A 10,297-nucleotide genomic window follows, 5' to 3' on the forward strand; every position below is an offset into this window, starting at 1 on the left:
TCTCTTTGTCTTCGAACAGGTGAGCGCTATCTTCATTCTTCAGGGGACTTCAGCAAATTTAGTTTCCTTGAGTGATTATGACTCTTCATCCACATGGCTCTGATCTCTGCCACGTGTCTCTCTCCTCCTGGACCACACATATTCCTAACGTTTCCTGTGTCCTAACGGTATCCTGTCACCAGGGATTATGCAAAGTCAGCTGTTCCTATTACATTACTCTTTCTGGCTATAAGCATTTTATTGATTTCTCCAAGACCTTGCTTAGCTCTTGGGTGGACGTTGCTGGATCCAATTCTAGATTTGAGTCCAAGGACTGTGTTCAAACTACAAAGAGGAAGTCAAGTGTGTCTGGCTCACTGCTTTATCGCCTAGCTTTTACTGGGAGATGCTAAAAATGTCTGACCAAGTGGGGACTTAGAAAGTCTTTCCTGCTTACCCTTGAGAGGAGAAAGGGCAGAGAAAACCCCATGAAGAGGGACTTGGGGGTTTAATCTTATTAAGAGCTCAACCAGGTATGGACCTCCGATTTGTGGTTGGACATCGTAACCATGAAAGAATGGGATTCCATCTGCGACCTACATTTCAGGGTTTTAGTTTTCTTGGCAAACACATCTGACTAGCAAGGATAACTTGCCTATTTTCTTCCTTGGTAGATGTCTCTGAGAACTGCCATCTGAGGACTGTTATTGAGTCCTACACTTAAGGTTTCAAATCTGAAAGTCACAAGCTCATTACAGACATATTTATTCCCTACAAGTGTTTTCTGGACCTAAACAGATGGTTTGGACATCACCCAGGCTAGTTTAGTCTGATCTTTTTTATATCGAAACAATATTTTATTGTCATGATGAAATTGTACAGCCCAACAAATAATGTAAATGCTGGGTTTTGGCACTTAGAAAATTTCCATTTTAAAAAGTCACCAGAATAAACCCTTCCACGTACCATGTGACTATCAACTGCTTTTTTTTTTTGTTTGTCTCAGCAAATATAAAAATGAATATCTTGCTGGATAATGGATTATGCCTTTCTGTTCACTTTGATATCATTCTTGATATGACATCTTTGATATCATTCTTGAATTTATTCGGTCTAAAATAATTAGTGAATGTCCATCATGTAAAAGGCACTGCGTTACACGTGCTGGGGATACACAAGCATAATTGACACGAGTCTTCCCGTCAAAGATCACTAAAGTAGAAAAGAGAAGACATAACCACAGCAACTCCTACTCTCCTAGAGACATTTGAAGAGCCCTTAGATCTCACTTTGAACAAACCTTATCATCAAAGGTTCAGACTAATGGGAAGATGTAAATAAGGAAGTGTAGACAATACAAAGCGCCTCTTCAAACATTTAGCATTTCCCTCTCTCAAATGTTACAGTTCAACTCAATTCCAAGTCGTAGCATAAGACCATTTTCCAAGATGTATTTGAAAGCATGCACTTTCCAACTGGATATGGAGACTATTTTAAGTCAAAAATGCTACATTTCATTCCCCTCCTTAGTTAGGCTCAATATGAGGTGAGGTTTTCAAGGGTGTAGCAAATTTTTTTAAAGAGGAGAAAGGAGCCCTTCAGGTTACCACAGTGACGTGGGTCCCCCACTATTGACCGTCATGGGAGATCGACCACCTCCTCAAGAGAACACGCCTCCAGGAAGGAGTGTGAAGTCAGCACACGCCCCATTTGAAGTAAACACTTTTCTGCTCTTTAAGATGTTAAGAAGCGATTGACTGAACTGTTTCCAGAAAGTTGCCTTGGTGAATGTCAGACGCCACCCTCTTCCTGTGTGGATCTTGATAAGACTGCCATCCTGTGGCCCATGAGCCATGGATGTCTTCCCGTGCCCCACCACCCTTCACGTCCTTCGCCCCGGTGGCAGTACAACCTTCTCCCGACTCTAGCTTCTCTCTCAGTGTGTGGAGACAATCTGTTTGAAAAGACACAGGTCGAGCTGCCCCCGACTTCATGAATGGTGTCACTTTCCCTGGATCTCCCCAGACCTTATTTGGAGTCTTATTTCTTTCGGATGTATCTCTGGATACGTGCATTACTGGAAAGATTTTTCACTTGGCCCTTTCGAGAAAGACCTCCCTGAAAAGCAAACAAAATCAGAAATGAGCAAAAGCTTCACTTCTCTGCAGGCTCACTCCCTAATTTCCTGTCTGCTATATTTTCATTTAAAGTATTTGTGAACCTAGGGCAATGTTTATTTCCATGACAAACACAGTTTGAGGTTCAGAATAAAAGGACAGTGTTCAAATTCTGAAATAAGTCTTAGATTTACATACTTCTTTTAGGGGGAATAAAATAAAATGGACACATTTCTTCTTTTTAAAAATCATCTTTAAGATTGTTAGTTCAGACATTTGGTGCCTTCCTTTATGATGTTACACATCTCATTTATTTTTGAAGATCACTGTAAAATAGATTGTAAAAATTCATTCTGAGATGTAAACTTTAAAAAGCTAGATCGGGGTGTTGCCTACCCATGAAATGCACTGCTTCGTAAAAAGAGAAATGTACATTTTTATGACACATTTTCCTTCTTTAAACAAAGTGCATGGGGAAAAAAAGGAAAAAGACTGATTAGCAAGAAAGGTTTGATTTTTCAATGATTTTAAGATCTATCTTTCCTAAGAGAAACCTCTTAGTTCTATGAAATTGGCAGCTTTTTGTGGCTGTTAAGGGGGGGAAAAAAAAAACCTAATAAGAGTATGTCAGTAGCCCAATTTATCTTCCTAGCATGTGAACATTAATCTACTCCTGAGCAAATGCCCTTGACGAGATTGTATTATTTCAAGGGCATTAATAGTAAAAGGAAAATAACTTGACCTCTCTATTTCTCAGTATTTCCTGGAAACGGAGCAGCAGTGATAACACTGCCACACAATTAAACACTTGATTGTACACTCAATATTTTCTTCTGGTTTTTCTATAGAAGGTCCTTCCCCCCTCCCCTTGAAGAAGCATAATTAGGAAGGTCTTAATAGGAGCAGCTGGTATTTGACCCGGCTCTTAGCATGGCGGGCAGTGGCTTGCATACATAAACCCTCTGGCTTCCATCCTATATGTGTCCAAATAGCACTATGTGTTGGGGGTCTCCAAGACTACCCTCAGGTTGGATGGCTTGCTAAAAAAATTTACGGAACTCAGAAAAGGTGTTATTCTTATGGCAATGGTTTATTATAGTGATAGGATACAGAGGGTTTTTTTGTTTGTTTGGTTGGTTGGTTGGTTTTTTTTTTTGAGAGAGAGAGAGAGAGAGAGTGTGTGTGTGGGCAGGGGAGAGGCAAAGGGAGAGACAGCGAGAGAATCTTAATCAGGCTCCACACCCAGAGCAGAGCTTGCCACAGGGCTCGATCTCACAGCTGTGAGATCGTGACCCGAGCTGAAATCAAGAGCCAGATGCTTAACCGACTGAGCCGTCCAGGCGCCCCAGTGAGATCCAGATTAATATTGGCAAAGGGAAAAGACACACGCGATCCAGTTGTGCTCTCCCAGTGCAGTAGCATAGGCAGCACTTAATTCTCCAGCAAATGTGCAAGGCAGTACTTGCCAAATGTTCCCAAACAGGGAAGCTGGTCCAAGCCTTGTTGTCCGGACTTTTTACTGAGGGTCAATCACATAGGCCTGCAGTGTCATATAACTGGTCTCAGCCACTCAGACCTCAGTCCCTCGGAGATCAAAATCATACAGCATGGCCCCAGATTCCAGGCATACAAAAATAGACATCCACCAGAAAGCCATGTTGGAGTAAACTATTTGTCGTGGTCCAAACTTCAGGTATTCAAAGACGCTCTTATCAGGCTAGATATTCCAAGGGCTTGGAAATAACTCCCAGGAACTGGCCAAGGGTCAGTCCTGAACATCTTTGGAACGTGCAGGGTTTGGGTAACCTTAGCCTGGCAGATTACCCCTACTGTACATGTTAGATATTTGATGCTTTAAATTCTCTTCTCTAGATACAAATTCTGCCTTTCAGGAGAAAAACAAAACAAAACAAAACAAATCAAATCAACCCAAAGTCCAGAGAAGCCATATCTCTTTCAAATCAATGTCACTCTGCTCTTTGGTTTGACCGTGAAAATATAGCAAGGCAAATTTAGATGTGATGTGATAGTTAAAAAATAAAGAAAAACAGGCACTTTTAAATGACATTTCTACCTTCCTAATTGTGTGATTTGGAGCAAATACTCAAGTTCCCCCATCCTCTTTCCCGATCTATAAAAAAAATCCAGTAAGACTGCTTTGGGAATTAAGTAATGTAAGTGAAAGCACAATCTTCAGCACTTGGAAGGCTAGACTCTCCAAAAAGTATTGATATGATGAGGCAACATAACTGGCAGAAAGAGAAAGACTGAGAGACGAATAGATTAAGAACATTTCAGTGTGTTGCAAATGTTTCCACCTCATGGTGCGTGTAGAAAGTGGTCTTCTGGATACAGCACACTGGAGAAAGGAGAGCCTACAGGTAGAATAGGACAGAGGGCCCCAAGGTGTGGCTGCCTGTAGGTCCCTGCCCTGCCACGCCCTACCTGACCTGCCGGAGAGGTGAGGGAATCCTCATTGTGACTTCTCTGTGACCACTCATGGCAAACATGGTGAGTTCTGTCTGACGTTATCAACACATTGGGCCTGAACTGTGACCACACTCCATGGTAACAATAGGCCAATGACAGTTGGAGAAGTAGAGAGAAATTCTGCCATTGCACAAACCACCTGTTTGACTGCTTGACTCTCAGTCACCCCCGTCCATGACAAGCCAGCTCTGCTCCCTGATGCCCCCTGGTTCACTTAGAGAGTGAACAGGAGGGAATAGAAAGGGGAAATTGAGACACGGTCTGGACATGATTGAAATGGATGGACCCATTTAGAAACTGGGAGGAAAGATTAGGGAGTAGGTATTTTAATTTCCTAACTTTCCTCTCTTCTAAAAATTGCTGCTGGCAATTTGTAAAAGCCCAACATGAGATAGTTAACTTTTTTTTTTAATGTTTCCTCTTTTTCATTTTTTTTTACGTTTATTTCTTTTTGAGAGAGAGAGAGCACGAGCGGGGGAGGAGCAGAGAGAGGCAGAGAGGGAGAGAATGCCAAGCAGGCTCCATGCTGTCAGCGCAGGGCCCGATGTGGGGCTCAGACTCACAAACAGTTGGGTCATGACCTGAGTTGAAATTAAGAGTCTGCCGCTTAACCAACTGAGCCACTCAGGCACCCCCGTGATAGTTAACTTTTGCTAAAAGAAATTTGTATGTTTGTTATTGTTGTTTTTAATTAGGGACTTGAGCTATATTAGTGATTCTCTACTCTAGCTACACAGCAGAACTACCTGCAAAGCTTAAAACAAAGCAACAAACAACAACCAAACCATAAAGTCAGGGCACAGCTTTAGCCCCAGAGATCCTGATTTGATTGACAAGTTTTTTAAAGTTCACCAGAAGATTCTGATGTCCAGCCACTGAGTTAATAATTCTGAATCCTCTTACTCTATTATCACTAAGGGTATTTCTATCAATAATAATACATGATACCACAGAAAAAATAAAATAGACCATAAATGCTAATCTTTGGATAAAGGACACTGAGGGCTTTTCTCCATTCTGAGGAAAAATCCATTATAATTTTGGCATATGATCAAAGAAAAGAAGTCTTCCTGGAAGTAGAGGTGCGTGTACTTTATAGTAGTCAAAGATTCCCTGATACGGCTAACGAGAATATGCCCACATAAAGAGCTGTATGTCATACACAGGGTGACCAAGCATCCTGTGTGCCTGGCAGACGTTCCTGGTTTTATCGTGGAAAGTCTCCTTGGAAAACTAACATGGTCAATCATTCTCTATATAAAATTGTGCCTTTTTAAAATGGTATCACATTTTTTTTTATTTTTTTAACGTTTTATTTATTTTTGAGAGAGACAGACAGAGTGTGAGAGAGGGTGGGGCAGAGAGAGAGGGAGACACAGAATCTGAAGCAGGCTCCAGGCTCTGAGCTATCAGCACGGAGCCAGACGTGGGGCTCAAACCCACGAACCGTGAGATCATGACCCGAGCCGAAGTCGGACGCTTAACCGACGGAGCCACCCAGGCGCCCCTAAAATGGTGTCACTTTTGATTGAACTGCCACATGTAGAGAAGCAATGAGAAACACCCTTGTGAGCAGTTGTCTTTTTGTTAGCAAGTCTTTATGGTTATCTTAAAACTAACCAATTAATTCCTTAAACATAAATAAATACATAGATAAATAAATATGAAAGAACAAATGCTGTTTGTGTAGTATTTCAAGTCCGAATTGATGACCACCTCTAAGATAAGGATGAATTAGTACCAGTATCTTCCCTGTGATGGTACCTGTCTAAGAAAGCTACCACATATTTGTTTGATCTCTTAAAATCGTGCTTGGCCTCTTTTTCACATGGAGGTTAAGAGAAATCTGTTTTCTCAGTAAATCTTTATGCCTTGTATGTAGACCAAGGGACTATCTCCTGTATGCTCCAAGAATCCTTATCCCTCATTTTGTCCTCCTTGTTTTAATTTGCTGACAATGCCTGCCTCTGTTTTTGTATAGAATCATGGGCCAACGAGAACTTAATGTATATTTGGGGGTGCCTCAGTGGCTCAGTCGGTTGAACATCTGAGTCTTGATTTTGGCTCAGGTCATGATCTCACGGTCCATGGGCGCGAGACCCGTGTTGGGCTCTGCACTGACAGTGCAGATCCTGCTTGGGCTTCTCTCTCTCCCTCTATCTCTGTCCCTCCCCCACATGCACTTGTGTGCTCTCTCTCTCTCTTTCTCTCTCTCTCTCTCAAATACATAGGTAAATAGAAGTTAATGCATATTTTCGAACGGTATCAGTGCAAAAGCAGCCACAGCCTTGATGTTGGGCAAGCTTGCCAGCCAGCATTTAAACGGGTTGGCTTAGAGTAACAGAAAAAACCAATACCTCCATGGCTTACCAAAAAATAATTATTTCATACTCCTATCGCTCATTGATTTTTGGTAGGCTTGCGGTTCCGCACATCGTGTTGGGGACCCAGGCTCAAAGAGCATGCCATCTCTTGGCAGAGACAAAGTACGAGAAAACTGGGGTAAACACAAAATACGTTTAAACTGCTTGCGGTCCATGAGGCAGAGAGAGTCGCATGGGCATGTGCAGCATTAGTGGGGCAGCGATGTGTACTCCCAACACAGGAGGTGTGGACAGGCACGTGACCGTGAGCAGGGACCCAAACCCTTCTCATCGGAAGGGCGAGTGAACTGCCGGAAGCGATAGTCCCATCTCTCACAGAAGGCTATTTTACCTACTTCAGCTTGGGCGGGCCATGCTAATAAAAGATGGATTACAAAACCCACTTCATATGGCTGTTGTGAGAATTAAGTTGCATGATACATGCATGGCATCCAGGAGCATGCGGGCTCCAAGAATGGTGTTCAAAATATGTATTCTCTCTCTTCCAGCAGATGTTATGAAATATTTAGGGGCCCATAAGTTTTAATGAATGTTGGGAAACATCTAGCTGGCAGGACAACTCAACCTGGGTGAGCAAAAATGCCAATTACATAAAAGAGGGACAGAGGGTGAGGAGGGGGGGCTCTTCCCAGCCCCAGGATTTGGGGCAGACCAAACTGGCTCTACCCTAGAAATCCAGCTAGAGCGATGCCCACAGAGCTACTAAAACACTGCTCCCACCGCTGAACCCAAGGGATCTGCTGGAGTTCTGACTCTTCTTCATGTAGGCACAGGGTTGATGCTTGGTGAACTTCGGTTTCTTCGGCCGTAAAAGGGGAAGGGATTGGGGCGCTTGGGGGTTCAGTTGGTTGAGCGTCCGACTTCAGCTCAGGTCCTGATCTCACGGCTCGTGGGTTCGAGCCCCGCATCGGGCTCTGTGCTAACAGCTCAGAGCCTGGAGCCTGCTTCCGATTCTGTGCCTCCCTCTCTGTCTGCCCCTAACCCACTTGCATTCTGTCTCTGTCTCTCTCAAAAATAAATAAACATTAAAAAAAATTTTTTTTTAAGAGCAGGGGGAAGGGATAGTTATGCCCACCTTGAGTGTGATAAGGAAAATGAGATAATGTAAGTACATCACCTACCAGACGGTAGTAGTCAACAAATAATCATCGTTAAAAATAAGAACCAGACCTGAGAGCAAACTAGCACTCTCCATGCTCATTGTTTCTGGGACCAAAATCCTCTGCCCAGGTTTGTACCAGGGAAACCTTTTTGCTGATTTCTGGATGGTTCTCGGGAATCCTGCTCCGTGTTCTAGAACCCCGCGTGCCCTAGGGGATTCCAGAAACCATCATCTTGAACCCACCCATTTTGCAGAATGAGAAAACTAGACTCAGCCAGGGGAAATCATTGTCTAAATTTCATGCGGCTACAGAGTGAAAAACTTTTGGAGAAACTGAAATATCTGCATAGCTACCTGGTGTTTTTCTAGTTTCTCGTGGTTGTCCAGAGGGTGTACGGTCCCCCTTCACACTGTTCTTTTTTTTCTTAGTGTTTATTTATCTTTTTAGAGAGAGAGAGAGAGACAGAGAGAGAGACAGAGCACAAGGGGGGGAGGAGTAGAGAGACAGGGAGACACAGAATCCGAAGCAGGGTCCAGGCTCTAAGCCATCAGCGCAGAGCCTGACATGAGGCTCGAACTCATGAACCCTGAGATCATGACCTGAGCTGAAGTCAGAGGCTTAACTGACTCAACCACCCAGGGTGCCCTGTCCCTTCACGCTGTTCTAAGAGTGCTTGGGATCTAGGAAGGAGTAGAGAAGTCTGGGGGTGACTTTGAGATGTTGAAAGCAGCCATCATTGGGGCCAGACATCACAGATGCATGTGCAAAAAAAAATTATATTTTACTTCTGACTAACGTAAGGTATCCAGAGACATAAAACTTAGCATCCTTGGGGACTGTTGAATACGCTTGTGTGGGAAAAAAGAAGCAAGGAAAAACCCAGAATACAGCTAATAAATGGTGTAATGGTGACTCCCAACATTGAGGGTACACTGAAGTCAGTATGATCTCCAATTTTCTTCTGTAGAGTGAAAGAGAGGGATTTCTTTCTTTTCTTTCTTTCTTTCTTTTTTTTTCTCTTTTTTATTTTCTTTTTTTTTTTTTTTTTTTTTTTTTTGCTTGCCTCAGTCATACCACTAATTATTTAGTGGTCTTTCAAACCTTTTGTAATCTCTACTCGAGAAAGCCCTGAAAGATATTAATTCTTAGCCATGTGCCTCATAAATGAAGGCCATTCTGCTATACTTAATGACAAGGCTGAGGCAGCAAGATGTCATTTGCTTTTTTCTCGGTTTTTAAATTGCTTTCTAAATGAACTACAGCTGTGAGGGCCAGGTGCTGTGATCCCTTTAGAAAGATCAGGAAATGATGAAATCCAAAATTTCAAAGTGTGATGGATGTCAGCTCCCGATTTGGTGTGTGTGAGGTCACCCCGTGCACCTGGTACCATCTCCACAACAGAATTACTTTTCTGTGGAAGGGGAAAAAAAAGGAGAGAGAGAGGGAGAGGGAGAGAGAGAGATGCACGTGGCTAATGCGGGTGCAACAATAAGAGAAACAGTTTATAATTATCTCTTTGTTTGCTCCTCATCTAGATGGAAATGGTGAAATCCGCAGTGTCTCCCCACCCCCAACCCCCTTTCCCATTATAGGTATCGCCGCTGTATTAGATGCAAGATTTTTGTGAATCGCAGACTTGGTGTGGTGGCAACTCAAAGCCACTAGGAAGCAAATGGCATGTCGCAGTGACGGGAGCAGGGAGGGAAGAGGAAAAAGTAGGGGGAGTTCATTAAGACTCCCTTTCACTTCATTAACATCTGTACCTTTAATACTTAGGAGCACTGCTTGCTCTGGGAACTCGGGGCCAAATCTGGGACCGGGTAGGGGCTGCCCTTGAAGGGGGGTGAGTGGAGGACAGGCTCTGCGTCCGTGGCCCCAAGAAGCGTGCAGACCGTGGCGGGCACACCCCTGCGGGGTTACCAGTCATTGCCCAGCTTGAGGCTCTAGGTGAAACCTATTTCCGAGACCTTGTACATACAGTCATCCGACAGGGGAAATAAAGAGCGAGTGTGTTTATTATCCCCAACACCGACTCCCCAGGATACGTGCTTGTCAGGGCTGGAGAGCTGCCAGGGTCAACCCCGTTTTCTCTGGGACGTCTGCCCAGTCTGCCCCTGGGAGGGGTGGGGGTCCTCAGACTCCGCAGTCCTTCCGCTTCCAACCACTCCCTGGGGCCTTGAACTTGATGCACTCAGGGACAGGTGGTCTAGGGCCAAGCGTGCGG

The sequence above is a fragment of the Lynx rufus genome, unplaced genomic scaffold (assembly GCF_022079265.1).
Source record: "Lynx rufus isolate CCGP_SWC_20201006 ecotype Redwood Valley unplaced genomic scaffold, mLynRuf1.p SCAF_8, whole genome shotgun sequence".
Classification (NCBI taxonomy): Eukaryota; Metazoa; Chordata; class Mammalia; order Carnivora; family Felidae; genus Lynx; species Lynx rufus.